Source organism: Enhydra lutris, unplaced genomic scaffold, assembly GCF_002288905.1.
Source record: "Enhydra lutris kenyoni isolate GAN:26980312 unplaced genomic scaffold, ASM228890v2 scaffoldscaffold71, whole genome shotgun sequence".
NCBI classification, from domain to species: Eukaryota; Metazoa; Chordata; class Mammalia; order Carnivora; family Mustelidae; genus Enhydra; species Enhydra lutris.
The window spans coordinates 5,873,657-5,891,479 of record NW_019154155.1 but is presented as its reverse complement, the minus strand read 5'-3'; positions in this window follow the sequence as shown (position 1 = coordinate 5,891,479).

Genomic DNA, 17,823 nt, shown 5'->3' with positions numbered 1-17,823 from the left:
TCTCCTTAACCTACCATCAAAGTTATTCACCTCATGTTATTTTAATCATAAAGTGTTTACCTTTTTTCCAAATAGCAACTTTATTGATATATGAATTCTGTGCCATAAAACTCACCCTTTTAAAGTGTACAATTCCATATTTCTAGTATAGTCACAGAAAAGTGAACCAACACTACTATCTAATTTCAAAACATTTTCATTGCTCCAAAAAGAAACCCTGTACACATCATTCCTCCCTCCCCCATTTCCAGCAAACACGAACCTGCTTTTTGTTTCTATTATCTGGATTATTTCATATAAATGGAATTACCATTATGTATCCTTTGGTATCCTATCTTCCTTCACTTAGTGTGATGTTTTCAAGGTTCATCCATGTTGTAGCATGTAACAGTACCACTTTTCTTTTTAAAACTGAGTAATATTCTGTTGTATGGATATACAGAAGTTCCTCCTTATTCATGGGGGATATATTCCAAGACCCCCAGTGAATGCTGAAACCAGAGGTAGTACAAAATCTTATGTGTGTATTACACAATACGCATATATATACGCATATGTTCTATGCATACCTACCTACGATAAATTTTAATTTATATATCAGGCACAGGAAGAGATTAACAATAATAAAATAGGCCAATTATAACAATATACTGTGATAAAAGCTATGTGAATGTGGTCTCTCTCTTCCTGTCAAAGTATCATATTATACTATACTCAATCACCCCATTCTGTTGTGAGATGATAAAATGTCTGTGTGATGAAATGAAGCAAAATGAATGACCTGGGCATTGTGACATAGCTTGAGGCTGCTATTGACCTTCTTCTTCTTCTTCTTCTTTTTTTTTTTTTTTTTGCTTAAATTCAATTAGCAAGTATATAGTACACCATTAGTTTCAGATGTAGAGTTCAATAATTCATCAGTTGCATATAATATCCAGTGCTCATCACATCACCCACCCACTCCACTCCAGCAACCCTGTTTGTTTCCTATAGTTAAGGGTCTCACATGGTTTTTCTTCCTCTATGATGACTTCCCATTCAGTTTTCCCTCTCTTCCTCTATGGTCCTCTGTCCTGTGTCTCATATTCCACATACGAGTGAAACCACATGATAATTGTCTTTCTCTAATTGACTTACTTCACTCAGCGTCATATCCTCCATCCATGTCTATGCAAATGGTAAATATTCATCCTTTCTAATGGCTGAATAATATTCCATTGCATATATATATATATATACCACATCTTCTTTATCCATTCATCTGTCAATGGACATCTGGGCTTTTTCCATAGTTTAGCTATTGTGGACATTGCTTCTATAAACATTGGGGTGCAGGTACCCTTTTGGATCACAAGGTTTACATCTTTTGTGTAAATACCTAGTAGTGCAATTGCTAGGTCATAAGATAGCTCTATTTTTAACTTCTTGAGGAACTTCCACACTGTTTTCCAGAGTTTGCATTCCCACCAGCAGTGTAAGAGGGGTTCTCTTTTCTACATATCTTCATCAACATTTGTTATTTCCTGAGTTGTTAATTTTAGTCATTCTGACTGCTGTGAGGTAGTATCTCATTGTGGTTTTGATTTGTATTTCCCTGATGCCAAATGATGTGGAGCATTTTTTTCATGTCTGTTGGCTGTTTGTATGTTTTCTTTGGAGGAATGTCTGTTCATGACTTCTGCCCATTTCTTGACTGGATTTTTGGGGGTTTTTGTGTGTTGAGTTTGATAAGTTCTTTATAGATCTTGGATACTCATCCTTTATTTGATAGGACACTTGCAAATATCTTCTCCCATTCCATGGGTTGCTTTTTAGTTTTTTTGACTATTCCCTTTGTTGTGCAGAAGTTTTTTATTTTGATGAAGTCCTAATAGTTCATTTTTGCTTTTGTTTCCCTTGTCTTTGGAGACATGTCTAGCAAGAAGTTGCTATGGTCCAGATCAAAAAGGTTGCTGCCTGTGTTCTCCTCAAGGATTTTGATGGATTTCTGGCTCACATTTAGGTCTTTTATCCATTTTAAGTTTATCTTAGCATATGATGTAAGAGAATGCTCCAGTTTCATTCTTGTACATGTGGCTGTCCAATTTCCCAACACAATTTGTTGAAGAGACTGTCTTTTTTCCATGGGATATTTTTTCCTGCTTTGTCAAAGATTGACCATAGAGTTGAGGGTCCATTTCTGGATTCTCTATTCTGTTCAATTGATCTGTGTGTCTGTTTTTGTGCCGGTACCATGGGGTGTTAGTGATTACAGCCTTGTAATAGAGCTTGAAGTCTGGCTTTGCGATGCCACTAGCTTCGGTTTTCTTTTTTAACATTCCTCTGGCTGTTTGGGGTCTTTTCTGGTTCCAAATTTTAGAATTATTTTTTCCAGCTCTGTGCAAGATGTTAATGGTATTTTGATAGGGATTACTTTGAATGTGTAGATTGCTCTGTGTAGCATCAACATTTTCACAATCTTTGTTCTTCCCATCCATTAGCATGGAATGTTTTTACATTTCTTTGTGACTTCCTCAATTTCTATCATAAGTTTTCTCTGGTGTTTAGATTACATATCCGTTACCTTTTTGGTTAGGTTAATTTCTAGGTATCTTATAGTTTTTGGTGCAATTGTGACTGGGATTGATTCCCTAATTTCTCTTTCTTCTGTCTCAGTATTAGTGTATAGAAATGCAACTGATTTCTGTGCATTGATTTTGTATCTTGCCACGTTGCTGAATTGCTGCATGAGTTCTAGTAACTTAGGGGTAGAGTCTTTTGGGTTTTCCACATAAAGTGTCATGTCATCTGCAAAGAGAGAGAGTTTGACTTCTTTGCCAATTTGAATGTCTTTTATTTATTTTTGTTGTCTGATTGCTGAGGTGAGGACTTCTAGTACTATGTTGAACAACAGTGGTGAGAATGGACATCCCTGTCATGTTCCTGACCTTAGGGGAAAAGCTCTTGGTGTTTCCCCATGGAGAATGATAGTTGCTGTGGGCTTTCAACAGGTGGCTTTTATAATATTGAGTATGGTCCCTCTATCCTTAACTGTGAAGAGTTTTCATCAAGAAATAATGCTGCATTTTAACAAGTGCTTTTTCTTCATCAATTGAGAGGATGATATGGTTCTTGTCCTTTCTTTTATTAATGTGATGTATCACACTAATTGATTTGCAAACGTTGAACCACCGTTGCATCTCAGGAATAAGTCCCAACTGGTCATGATGAATAATCCTTTAATGTACGGTTGCATCCTATTGTCTAGGATTTTGGTGAGAATTTTTGCACCCATGTTCATCAGGGATATTGATCTGTAATTCTCCTTTTTTGGTGAGGTCTTTGTCTGGTTTTTGGATCAAGGTAATGCTCTCCTCATAGAACAAGTTTGGAAGTTTCCCTTCCATTTCTATTTTTTGAAAGAATTCAGAAGAAGAGGTATTAGTTTTCCTTTAAATGTTTAGTAGAATCCAACTGGCCCTGGACTCTTGTTTGTTGGGAAGTTTCTTATTATTTCTTCAATTTCCTTGCTTGTTATGGGTCTGTTCAGGTTTTTTATTTCTTCCTGTTTTGGTTTTACAATGGTGGAAAGGAAGGAAGCTGAGGAAAAGAGAGAAAAACAACTAATAGACCATGAGGGGAGGCTTTGAGAAATCAGTGATACCATAAAGCAAAACAATATTAGAATCATTGGGGTCCCAGAGGAAGAAGAAAGTGAAAGAGGGACCGAAAGTACATTTGAACAAATCATAGGTAAGAGCTTTCCTAATTTGTGGAAGGAAATAGGCATTCAAGTCCAGGAGGTACAGAGAACCCCCCTCAAAATCAATACAAATAGATCAACACCCCAAGATATAATAGTGAAGCTTGCAAATTTCAGAGATAAAGAGAAAAATCTGGAAAGCAGTCGAGACAAGAGGCAGTCCAAGTCCTTAATGTGCAAGGGTAGAAATATTAGACTGGCAGCAGACCAATCCACAGAAACTGGCAGGCCAGAAAGGCTGGCATGATATAAAGCCAGAAGGACTGGCATGATGAGAAAAACATGGCAGCTAAGAAAACTTGATCCAGCAAGGCTGTTATTCAGAATGGAAGGTGAGATAAAGAGCTTCCAGGATAGACAGAAAGTGAAAGATTATGTGACACTAAACCAGCCCTGAAAGAAATATTAAGGGGGATCCTATAATTGAAGAGAAAGCCCAAGAGAAACATAGACCAGAAAGAAACAGAGATAATCTACAGAAACAGGAAATTTACAGGTAACACAGTGGCACTAAATTCATATATTTCAATAGTTACTCTGAATATAAATGGGCTAAATGCTCCAGTCAGGGTATCAGATTGAATGAAAAACCAAGACCCATAAATATGTTATCATTTTAGACTCAAAGTCACCTCCAGATCAAAAGTGAGGGGGGGGTGAAGAGCCACTTACCATGCTAATGGACCTCAAAAGAAAGTTGGGGTAGCAATTCTCATATCAGACAAATTAGATTTTAAACCAGACTGTAGTAAGGGATGAAGAGGGACACTATATTATACTTAAAGAGTCTATCCAACAAGAAGATCTAACCATTATAAATATTTATGCTCCTAACTTGGGAGCAATTATATAAACCAATTAATAACAAAATTAAAGAAACACATTGATAATAATACAATAATAAATAATAATACAATAATAAACCCCACTCACAGCATGGTCAGACCATCTAAGCAGAACATCAATAAGGAAACAAGGGCTTTGAATGAAACATTGGACCAGATGGACTTCACAGATATATACAAACCATTCCATCCTAAAGCAACAGAATACACATTCTTCTTGAGTGCACATGGAACATTCTCCAGAATAGCTCACATACTGGGGTCTCAACTGGTATCAAAATATTGGGATTATTTCCTGTATATTTTCCTGTATATTTTCAGACCACAGTGCTTTGAAACTTGAATTGAATCACAAGAGGAAACCTGAAAGGAACTCAAAAACTTGGAGGTTAAAGCGCACCCTACTAAAGAATGAATGGGTCAACCAGGAAATTAAAGAATTTAAAAATTCACAGAAATATCTGTTTCTTTGGGGTAAATACCCAGTAGTGAAATTGCAGGGTTATAGGGTAGCTCTATTTTTATTTTCTTAAGGAATCTCCACACTGTTTTCCAAAGTGGCTGCACCAACTTGCCTTCCCACCAACAGTGTAAGAGGGTTCCCCTTTCTCCACATCCTCTCCAATCCTTGTTGTTTCCTGTCTTGTTGATTTTGGCCATTCTAACTGGTGTAAGGTGGTATTTCAATGTGGTTTTGATTTGAATCTCCCTGATGGCTAATGATGATAAACATTTTTTCATGTGTCTGTTAGCTATTTGTATGTCTTCTTTGGAGAAGTGTCTGTTCATGTCTTCTGCCCCTTTTTTGATATGATTATCTATTTTATGTGTGTTGAGTTTGAGGAGTTCTTTATAGATCTTAGATATCAGCCCTTTGCCTGTAGTGTCATTTGCGAATATCTTCTCCCATTCCGTGGGTTGCCTCTTTGTTATGTTGACTGTTTCCTTTGCTGTGCAGAAGCTTTTGATCTTGATGAAGTCCCAAAAGTTCATTTTCACTTTTGTTTCCTTTGCCTTTGGGGACATGTCTATGGAAAGAACCAAGATGTCCTTCAACAGATGAATGGATAAAGAAGATATGGTCCATATATACAATGGAGTGTTATGCCTCCATCAGAAAGGATGAATACCCAACTTTTGTATCAACATGGATGAGACTAGAAGAGATTATGCTGAGTGAAATATGGCTCACTTGCTTGTGGAGCATAAGGAATAACATGGAGGACTGGGAGATGGAGAGGAGAAGTGAGTTGGGGGAAATCAGAGGGGGAGACAAACCACGAGAGACTGTGGACTCTGAGAGACAAACTAAGGGTTTTGGAGGGGAGGGGAGTGGGGAGTTGGGTGAGCCTGGTGGTAGGTATTAAGGAGGGCATGTATTGCATGGAGCACTGGGTGTGGTGTGTAAACAATGAATTTTGGAACACACACACAAAAATTAAATTAAATTTAAAAAATCACAGAAACAAATGAAAATGAAAACACAACTGTTCAAAACCTCTGGGATTCATCAAAGGCTGTCCTAAGAGGGCAATGCATAGCAATACAAGCTTTTCTCAAAAAATTAGAAAAGTCTCAAATGCACAAGCTAACCTTACACTTAACGGACTGGAGAAAAAAGAGCAGATAAAGCCTAATTCAAGCAGGAGAAGAGAAATAATAAGGATTAGAGCAGAAATCAATGAAATCAAAAACCAAAGAAGAGTAGAACAGATCAATGAAACTAGAAGCTGGTTCTTAGAAAAAATTAATAAGATCAATAAACCCTTACCCATACTTATCAAAAAGAAAAGAGAAAGAACCCAAATTAATAAAATTGTGAATGAAAGAGGAGAGACCATGACCAACAGCAAGGAAATAAAAACAATTTAAGGATATATTATAAGCAAAAATATGTCAACAGATTAGGCAATCTGGAAGAAATGGATGCATTCATAGAGACTTACAAATTTATCTTCTGATGATAGGTTAGAAGGAAGGTCATCTGTTTCCAGACCAGTGTTGACCAATGGTAACTGGAACCATGAAAGCAAAACCTCAGATAAGGGAGAACTGTATCATAATTTATTTGTCCATTTGTCCACTGATGGATGTTCAGGTGGTTTCCATTTCTTGTCTGTTATGTATATGCTGCTATGAACATTTGTGTGCAAGTTTTCATTTGAATGTATGTTTTCAGTGCTCTTAGATGGACCTCAGAGTAGAATTACAGATCACCTTTTGTCACTTGTGTGGTTATCACTGAATATTCTGGAAATGTTCCTGATCTCTTCCATGCTCTCAATAGAATGACAGATAGTACACTGTTATTGAGCCCCTTCTATGTGCCAGATTTGGGGCATACTGACAGGCAAGACAAAGCCCCCTCCCTCAACTTCAATTCTATCCCCCCTCCCCCCGTCCTTGCTTCCATTCAGGCCCACACCATTCCAGAAATCTATCACCCATCCCCATTTTGTTTTCCTAAAGTCCATCCAGGTATCAGAGTGATGTCTTGCTAATATTGTCATTTCACCCTTCTACTTTAAACTCCCATGGAGTTGGTCACCTATAGGATAAATCCAGGACACCTTAAGGTTCACAGGTCAGCAGTGATGAGGCTCTTTCCTGCTTCTCCAGCTGCATCTGGAGCCCAGTGTCCCCTGGCATTGACCCCACCTACATGGACCTTCTTGTGGGTCTTTGACAACTCCTTCCTCTTCTGTGCCAGTCCCTACTACATGCCAGACACTAGGAGTCTGCAGTAAACTAGACAGACACCACCCCCACCCTCACTGTCTTTCTTTCTGAGATCATCCTTCTTCCAGTTGTTCCTTAATCCGTCCAGATAAATCCCTTCTGGAACTATCTCTGAACCCTCAACTGACTTGCTCCCTCTCAGCTCAGAGCCACTGCAAGAGGAAGCAGGACAGCAGCAAATGAGCCCTGGAATTTGGGGAGCAGATGAAACTGGAGTCAAATTCCACCTGGGCCTCTCACCCATAGTGGGATTTCAACAAGTTATATAAACTTTGAGGACAACTTTCTTACCTGCAGGATTTGCAAGGGCACTGGACTTGGAGTAGATAATATGAGTGTAAGGTGTGTGGCAAGTTCTGGGCTCATCTCAGGAAGTTACCACTGCTTGAGCATGTAGCATATTAATTTTTCCCATGGTATTATCACATTTTATGACTACTTATTTATGTGTTTCTTCTCCCCTACTAATCTAAGAGATTCTCAAAGGCATTAACTACTGATTATTAACTTCGGAATCACTCTTTCCTGGCACAGTTCTTGAAAAAAAATTTAGGTTTGGCTTCCACTTATTATCTTAATTAACCCTGAGAGGCAGAGATCTGGCAATCACACTACTCTGGCCAGCTTGATAATTTTCCCAGCAGCAAGCAGAATGATCCCAATGCACAGAGAAGGAACCTGAGGGGCTGACAGATGGCCACACTCAGATACCTAAGGTGGACATTCAGAGGTCCCCCACTCCCGATCAGGTCTGTTTTCATAGCGATCTCCTCTGCCTGCAGTGATCCCTCAAACCTCCTCCCTGCACTGACCAGAGTGCACACAGACCTGTTTGTCCCTTCCAGTGCCAGGGCACTCTGCATAGGTGTCATCTGACCTCTTGAATATGCTGATTACCAAGAGAGGGGTGCCAGAGTCCAGGTCCAGCTGTTCATACTTCTGATTTCATACAGGTGACCCCAGTGAAGCCTCTGCCATCACACTATGGTCCTAGAGCTTTGCTGCATGATAGAATCACCTGGAGGTCTTAAAAAGTACTGATGCCTGGCTCCCACCCCTGAGACTTCAAAGGTTTTTCAAGTCCTCTAGGGGGTTTCTAAATGTTTAGAGAAGATTGGGAAGCCGAGGGGCTAAGCTCACAGAACAAAAGAGTCTCTGGCAGTTGCCTGCCTCTGGAGGTGGCAGCCTCAGAGCGTGGAGCAACTGTGATATCACAGGATCAAAGTTGAGGGCTTTGTCATAGTATCAGGACAGACAGACTGGCAGTCACTGCTCAAACCCTGAAACAGATAAATCACTATTTGGTGGGATGAGGTAAATTTTTCCATTACAGAGTGCTACTGTTTAAAAAACAGGCAAACAAAGCAAAAACCAACAGGGAAAAAGTGAGTTTTTAAAAATTAAGATGACATTTGCCCTTGGTTTCCTCTCCTTGCTCCTGGCCCTCTAGCTGGAGCGACATGGAACAACCTTATCTTTTGCAGCTCACTTTTCTTCTGTCAAGTCTCCTATTTCATAGGATGCACTTTGCAGGAGAAGGAAGATATGGTCCCTGACTCTAGGAAGCTTGCAGCCTAAGGGCAGAGACAGACCTGTCAACAATGAATAATTCTACAAAGCAGCCAGAAATAGCATTACAAGGGAGATAGGAAGGGAGTTCTAAGGATCAGACTGAAGGAGGGAATTAATTTGTCCTGGGGAGGACCAAGGAGGTTTTGGAGAAGGAGGAATACTTGAGTTGGGTCTTGAACAGGTCTTAAACGTGGTCAGCTTATCCCATAGGCAAGTGGAGGGCAGGCACCTGCACAAGCTGAATCAGCAGTCCAAGTAGGATGTACAGGTGTTTGCAGTGGGTGGAGGAAATAGTGAAGGAGTGTGGAGAGAATGGGCCAGGGTCATCTGGAGGAGCACTCAGGGCCGTGAGCAGAGGAGTGGCATCATTAACCCCATGCTTGGGAGAGGGCAGGCCGGGAGGCTGGAGATAGTAAGGGCCATGGCAATAGTGCTGACCAGGGGAGGTAATGAGGGCTCAGCTAGGGCAGCGCCCATGGTCAAGGGAGTTTAACATGTAATGCAGTTCAGCAAAAACTGAGAACCCACTGTGTGCAAAGTAGGAGCCATCATGGAGACAACCTGGCAGATCTCCGAAGACATCAATCGTGTTCCCCAAGCTGTAAACTGTTCTGTAAGTGGTGTGATTTCCTTGTCAGACCTATCGCTGACCCAGTAATAACACCATGAGCCAGGGATGTGTGAACACCGCGTGCCCAAGCTCAAGGCCTGTGGGGATGGGAGTAGGGCACGAATGCCTTCCCCCACCCCTACCTGGATTCTCTTCCCTTCTCCCTCACCCAGCAGGAGGCACGTTTGCTGCACAGCAGGAGGACAAGTCACCTCCCCTTATGTTCAGGATTTGTCAGCTCCCCACAGAGGTCCAGACAGATAAGCCCAAGTGTTGATTTAAAAGAAGGAGAAGGAGAAAGAAGGAGAAGAAGAGTGGGAGAATTTTATCTCTTTGGTAATTAAATTAGATGCACAAGATATGATTAATTATCCCATAGAGTCTCATTTACTCTCTCTCCTAGGACTATGTCTCCTGGGAAGCATGTGATTGTCCTGGCACCAAACCAGCCATAAGAACCCAGGAGTGGGAGGATGGTTATGCTGATTCTACTGAAGTTCCTGAGAGATTGTCTGGGTATGCTGTGGTTCTGGCCAAGCATTATTAAGTCTTGGCTCCCATAGTGAGTTCAGTTTGGAGCTATCATAGTACAACTTCCTTCTCTTTTCCAGGGGAGCAACATGCTTCTGTATGACTTTGTTTATTCTCCATTGCTGAAAACATATGCTGTTTGTTACAATGTGTAAGACAAGGAATGGTTAGATTGTTATAAGCGAGTGGTCAGCTGCAGAGCACAAATCCAATGTAGCTTAGTTTTAGCAGAAAGAGAGTTAGTATAGAATATTCAACAGCTCACAGTATTATGTAAAGGTTGAAGAAAGAAACTCAGGGTTTAGAAATGACTCCCAAAGCCACACCTCCGAACCAGGCCACTAAAGAAGCTTTTACCTCTCCTTGGATCTGGAAGCTTCCAGCCTTGAACACCTCTCTTCTGCCTCGGTCTGGTCCAGAAGTCACAATGTCTCTCCTGGCTCCAGACCAAATTACATTGCTGTGATCTGCAGCGGCAAATGGACGCTCCAGGACCCACCTCTTAACTTCTTCCTAGCTATTGGCTTGTCCTGGACCCTCCACTGAATGAACATCCTCACAGCTGTGTCTGCCAGAGCAACAGAGTGGGACCTCCACATCCCTTAGGCTCCAGCGCCCACTGGGGAGTGTTTGACTACTCAACACAAATCAGACTTAGATCCCAGCTGCAGCAAGGCTGGAAATGGAGAATCTCATGTTCATTTTCTACAGTGCAAAGACTGAAAAGAATGCCAAACATTGGGGCATGTCTCCACACAGAGGCCCTCATGAGGCTGGGAAAGGATAGACACTTGGACCCATTCCCATACTCAAAAAGCAAGGAAATCCTATCTCACCATGATTCCTTCCACAGCATTTGGTCTGAGCAGGTTGGTCTTCTCTCCATCTCACAAGAGCTATATGATGGGACATTTGTATTTTGTTCCTATCATGCACCGAGCCTGGTTTCCCTCCCACTTCTATTTAACCATGTAAGTCTTACTGTAAGTCAAGTAAGACTTGACTAAAATGTAGTCAAGTCTTCAATGAAGACTTCTCCAACTACTCTGTCCTTGTAAGGTCTCTCTCTCTCCTGGGATACTATGTGCTATAATCTCTTTGACACCACAGAGCTCACATGGAACCTTAGTGTATGAAGCCCCTGATTGTCCTGTCATTGCTTCCTATATGATAATTGCAAACCTCTAATTAAATGAACTCTTATAGAAAGAAATGGCCCAGGTCTGTTGTTCTTGTATTCCTAACAGTTTTGTAGCTCCATGCTGAAAACACAAAAACCACTCAGCTCCCACCCTCTGAAAAGTCTTGTATATTATACTGTAAAAATGGGCTAATAATGCCAGCTCTGTTTCTCCGTGTGTGTGTGTGTTGTTGGATTCAGATTAAAAGAGGTAATATACAGGAAAAAAGTGCTGTGGCCTTTCCTATTGCTGCTGCTGAGCAGAATCTGCTCTTACTCCCAAATCACATTGCAAAATGAGTCTGAGAACTTGGCCTGTGAGGCTTGGGCCTTGGGTCTTACAGTGCTTCTCTGCCCTGCAGAGACATGACCAGTCTGCGTGTCTCAGGTAAAATAGCTAAAGTGAAGCAAGTGAAGTATGAATACAGAAGATGAGACACCAAACATGTGATTTGGGCTTTACTGCAGGCACTAATTATAGTTGGCACAAAGGCAAACTTCTCATTTTCACCCTTCTCCGAAACAAATAGAGTGGAGTAAGAGGGCCATCCCTGGAGACTCTGAAGCTGAGTTCCACTTTTCTTCCTCTCCTGGGAGGTTCATGCAGCACAAATGCCACAAACGTGGTTAGTCTTGGTGGAGACAGTCCTGACTGTACACAAAAGTAGCAGGACTTACCTGGCTTGGGTCTCTCCCCATTACTCCAGGTGAGTTGTGTGGAGTTCCACCTCGCAAAAGGGCTGGGTACGGGCTTCAGATGGGAGAGAAGAGAAAACATGGGGAAATTTCAGTAGTTTCCCTAAATTACTCTCCTGGCCCCCATGAAAAGAAAAAGAAGGCAAACTGATTTTCAGCAATTTTTGTACATCTATATCCAATATATACCCTAATTCACTTAAAATTCTTTAAACCTGCTCTGCATTTTCCAACATAAATTATTATCCTCAGAAAAGCTGATACACTGTTGCTTAAGACAGTACAACTGAAATATGTAGAATGAAAACTCACAGATACACTGAGAGTGGATCTGATAAGATAACTGAAGTTTGAGATAATTTTGTACCTCAGTCTGGGTTCTGAATGCAGACCCTAAATACAAGTGATGTACCAAATCCACAAGCCCTTTTTCCATCTTTGCCATCACTGATCTATATTTATTAGGACAAAATTGTGATTCCTCATGAATTTAAACTAGAACGCCCAACTTTTCTTTAATCTGTTTCTATTACGTGGTCATTCCTGCTTTTTCTATGCAAATTCGTATTCATCGGAAATATCACCACTGTTTTCCAGGACCCAGGTGTGGTGAATTGCAGCAAAATACTATGAAAGACCATATTAGTGACTCTGAATATTAAAATCTAAAGGACGGTGACCAGAAAGTAGTCATCAACAATTTTTTGAATGGCCATTCCAAGAAACAAGTCTGGCTCAGAAGATGACAACTTTTTAGAGAAATGATAAGGGATGCTCAGGGATCCACTCAATTCTTGGGTTTGAGATGTAAGAATGAGCCTCAAGGATACACAGGGTTTGGTGGTTTTAAAAAATGGGGCACCAAGGTGGCTCAGTCGGTTAAGCATCTGACTCTTGGTTTTGGCTCAAGAATGATCTCATGGGTCGTGAGATCAAGCCCCATATTGGGCTCTGTGCTCAGTAGGGAGTCTGCTTCCATTTTCCATCTCTCTTTGCCCCTCCCTCCCCCACTCATGCTCATTTTATTGTTCTCTCTCTCTCTCTGAAATAAATAAAGACTTTTTAAAAAATGTTCCATATGAAAATTTTCTGCCTGTGGATGCTAATGGAACTTTAGGACATATGGTGCCCAACACAGTTTTGTATTGAAAAGGATTACTATTGAGTCATAAAATGGTCATGTGGCAATTTCAGCCTTCTCTACAGGCTGGAGAGTTTGGTATGGAGGAAAAAGTTGATGGCTTTCCATTAAAGTGCATTTTCATTTTTCATCTGGATCATATCCTTTTTTGCCTCCCCAATTGAATCCTCACCGCTGCAAATAGATTTTATACTTTTTAGTGTTGATACTTGTAGAATAGTTGCAGATAAGACACAAGCTTTAAAGCAGGGATTTGATATAAATCTTCAGCTGCCTTAAAGCATGAAAGGAGTTGTTTCTCTGATCTTCAAATAATGAAACAGATGATCCACAACATCCAGTGTTGAGCCCTACTGACTTTTTTAAATGGCAAGTTGTGATAAGAAAAAGCAAAGATTGTCTGGATAATATGCCTTTCGTGGAAAGAGTGATACTTCCTAGAAGTCCTGACATTGTCATGGTTGACAAGCAAAGAAAAGAAAATCCAAGGGTAAATAAATTTGTATGAAAGAGAGGGGGAAAGACTCTTCCAGGAGCCATTAATAAAATGATGAAATTAGCCACAAACTGGGGGAAAAGGTTTTCAGTACATGTTATCTTCCAAAGAGTTTCATTCTAAAATACATAAGGAACCCTAGATAACAAGCCATTGAAAATAGAATGAATGACTTCAATAGAATTTCACAGAAGATATACACGTGCATGTGCGCACGCACGTGTGTGTGTATGAACAGATCATAAACATCAGAGAAATTCAAATGAAATCTACATTAATGCATTCACACTCACTGTAATGGCTAAAATTAAAAGACCATCTTTTAAGGGGGCACCTGTGACTCCATTGGTTGAGTGTCTGACTCTTGATCTCAGCTCAGGTCTTGATCTCTGGTTCATGAGTTTGAGCCTGCTGCATTGGGCTCCACACTGGGTGTGGAGCCTACAAGAAAGATGAAAGAAAGAAAGAAAGAGAGAGAGAGAGAGAGAGAGAGAGAGAGAAAGAAAGAAAGAAAGAGGAAGGGAAGAGAGAGAGAAAGAAAAAAAAAAGAAAAGAAAAGACCAGACCATCTTGGGGCACCTGGGTGGCTCAGTTGGTTAAGCGTCTGCCTTCGACTCAGGTCATGATCCCAGGGTCCTGGGATCGAGCCCCACATCAGGCTCCTTGTTCAGCAGGGAGACTGCTTCTCCCCCCCACCTCTTCCCCTCCCCCTGCCCATGCTCATTCTCTCTGTCAAATAAAAAAATAAAATCTTAAAAAAAAAAAAGGACCATCTTTATGAACTGTTAGCAAAGATGTGGGACAGCTGAAACTCTCATAAATTGCTGGTAGGAATGTAAATGGTATAGCCCTCCTCAAAAAGCAGATTGGCTATTTCTTATGACATTAAGCTTAGGCTTACAATATGATTCATCAATCCTATTTCTAGAAATAGAAATAACATTTCCACAAAAGACTTGTACAAAAATGTCCATAGAAGCTTTATTCTTAAAAACCAAAACATGGAAAACAACAGCAACAGCAAAAGAAGTATTTTGGTGGTGTTGTTGAGTGGACAGCTATGGTGAATGGACAAACTATGGTATGTTCATACAATGGAAACTTTATCAGCAATTAAAGGAATGAACCCCTGACACCCAAATAGCATGGATGACTCTCAAAAACATGCTGAGAGGGGGGAATAAAGCTAAACACAAAGAGTTCACAGTGTTTGAATACATTTATATCAAGTTCCACAACTGGCAGAACAAATCTCTAGTGACAGAAATCACATGAGTAGTTGCCTGTGGCAGGAATTAGAGGGAGAATTGACTGCAAAGGGCATAAGGAAACTTTATGTAATGGGAGAAATGTTCTAAATCTGGATTGGCATAGTGATTACAAGGATGTACACATTTGTCAAGAGTCACCAAGCTGTACTTTCAAAATGTATTTTATTGAGTGCAAATTATGATTCCAGAAAATTGATTAACAACAACAGACACCTTCAGAATTAGTAATCTGAGATATGCTTTACCTCTGAAGTTGGCAAGTTTTCATGTGGACATGACAAAAATTGGTTCTGAGATTTAGTGACCCTCATACAAATATTGAAGAGTACTTATTTTTATCTGGTTTTGGCACACTCATTATGCCTTGGAGGAACTGCTGGTTCTATATTACAGTTTTCCAGAAAAGGGCATATTAAAAAGAAGAAAAGAAAAAGGAAAATTTTAGACATTGCTTCGTAGAGTTGTATGTGCTGAAATTTTTATCTTAATTTATGATATATTTTCTGTTTGAAACAATGCCTTAAAAATATGTATAAATGCTGTGTTATCAGTCTGTCATAAACATATTTTTCAAAAAGAAAAAAATAAAGATATCAATCATTCTCTTGGTCATGTCCTGGTCAAATGAGATTCAGGCACATCCTGCCATCTGTTCTCCTTCCTTTTCCTGCCCTTTCACCATTATACAAGAAGGTAGTCAACCCAGAAAGGGTGTAACATTTTTTTTTTTATATCATCCTATTACTTCATCAACCCTCCATCAATCCAAAGATAAATATAGCAAGTAATTATGAAAAGGTAACTATGGCAAGGAAATCCTTAGGTGGATGAAGAGACAACTGGCTGTGGCTGTGACTCAGTTGTAGAAGTACCTGCCTGACTCACAACAGATGTGTGTGTACACTGGACAGGGACATCCCCCTTCCATTCTTTTGTAACATCTCCATCTTACCAGGAAGCCCATCAGGTAAATGGACCATGCACATTCCAATAAGCAGATGTGAGGCTCAATAAATAAATCTTATTGACAAGAAATATATAGTAGAAATCAAATATCCAAGTAAGATGGATGAATTAAAATAAAAACAATCCCATTATTTCCAAGTAAAAATTTTACTCACAGAGGGGCACCTGGATGGCTCAGTTTGTTAAGCCACTGCTTTCAGCCCAGGTCATGATCCCAGAGTCCTGGCTTCTTGCTCAGTGGGAGCCTGCTTCACCCTCTCCTCCCCACTTGTCCTCTCTCTTGCTATCTCTGTCTCTCTCTGTGTCTCAAATAAATAAATAACATCTTTTAAAAAAATTTACTCACAGCTATGGTATACCCAGCATTCATGTTCATTGTTGGGATCTTTGGCAACATGTACCAAGATTTTGAAAATTTCCTATTGATTGACTACCAAATTACTATTTCAATAGTTTAAGTAAACAATTAGACATGTACTTAGCTTTACATATAAAATAGTTACGCAGAATAATTCATAACAGTAAAAACATTGACTATATTCTAACTATCCTACAACAGGAGAAATTCTAAAATGAATGATGGCAATATGATGGAATATTATTCATTCAAAACTGAACTTATGGTAGTCCCCTCTAAGCCTGTCCTTCCTGGTACAGTGCAGTAAAGCATAATGTTAAATTTGTATGTCTGAAGGCAGACAGACTATATTCAAATCCCAGCTTTGGAACATTCTCTGTGACCCTGGAGTATTTATTTATCTAAGAATCACTTTTCTTGTATGCAAATAATAAAGTTACCATCAAAATAAGAAAAATTTTAAAAACTGGTAAATAACAAGAGCTTAATAAATGTTTCTAGCAACTTGGTACACAATTTGGTAACTTAGTTTACAAAAGTCACAGAAGGCACCTGGAGTACCTTAAAAAATACTGATCCTTGAGTTCCACACTCAGAAATTCTGATGTAGTTGTGATGTAGACTCAACATTCAGATTTTTCAAAGATCCTCAGGTGGTTTCTGATTCTAGTCATGGGAGAATAGCTTGTATTGAATTATCTATCCTTCTAACAACAATTACAAACTCTGGTCAGAATAAAAACACCAACAGTTTGAGGGCATGGGAGCAAGAGCCAATCAAGAGCAGGTGGAATCTTTCACTGGCCTAAATACACAGCAAAATAGGCAGTGGAAGAGATAGATAGTATTGGGTCAAAGAGAGACAGTTCAGAGCTGTGTCAAAGAGACACAGTTCAGAGCTGCGACAGCAGCTGGACATTAAAGAGAAGTATCCCAGAAAGCAGGATGAATAGAGGGGGGATTCATGAAATTCATGTAAAGTTCCCCTTAGATCCCTGATATCCTATAAACTAGGGATGTGCCTGAAGAGACACCCAGGAATCCAGCAGAAAGCGCAACATAGAGGTTTTGAGCTGTATCTCAGCAGGTTCTGAGTGCTAAGTGTTCTGAGTTCAAGTCTCACTTATTTAGATAGGGCTCTGGAAACAGGCTTTTCCTGAGAAACTAGAGGAACCACACCTTAGGAGTAAGAACCACCTCCCAAGACTGAAGGCTATGCCCTAGATTAATGACAAAGCCCCAAACCAAGCTTTCACAGGGTTGAGGTGATCCACTAGTAATTTAAATGTCTTCCAGATCAAAACTCAACACATTTTAGAGAAAGATGATATAATTCAGAGTCTGTACAACATGTAATTCCCAGACAATAATGATTTTTTAAAAGATTTATTTATTTGAGAGAGTGTGAGAGAGAGACCATGAGCACAGAGGGAGAGGGAGAAGCAGACTCCCCGCTGAGCAGAGACCCCGATGTGGGGCTCCATCCCAGAGCCCTGAGATCATGACCTGAGCCAAAGGCAGCCGCCCAATGGACTGAACCACCCAGGTGCCCCCAATAATGATTTTTTTAAGAAAACATAAAAGACAGACAAAACCCAGAAAATGTGGCCCAAATAAAGATACTAGAAATAGGCCTATAGATAACTTACATATTGAATTTAACAGATGAGCAATTT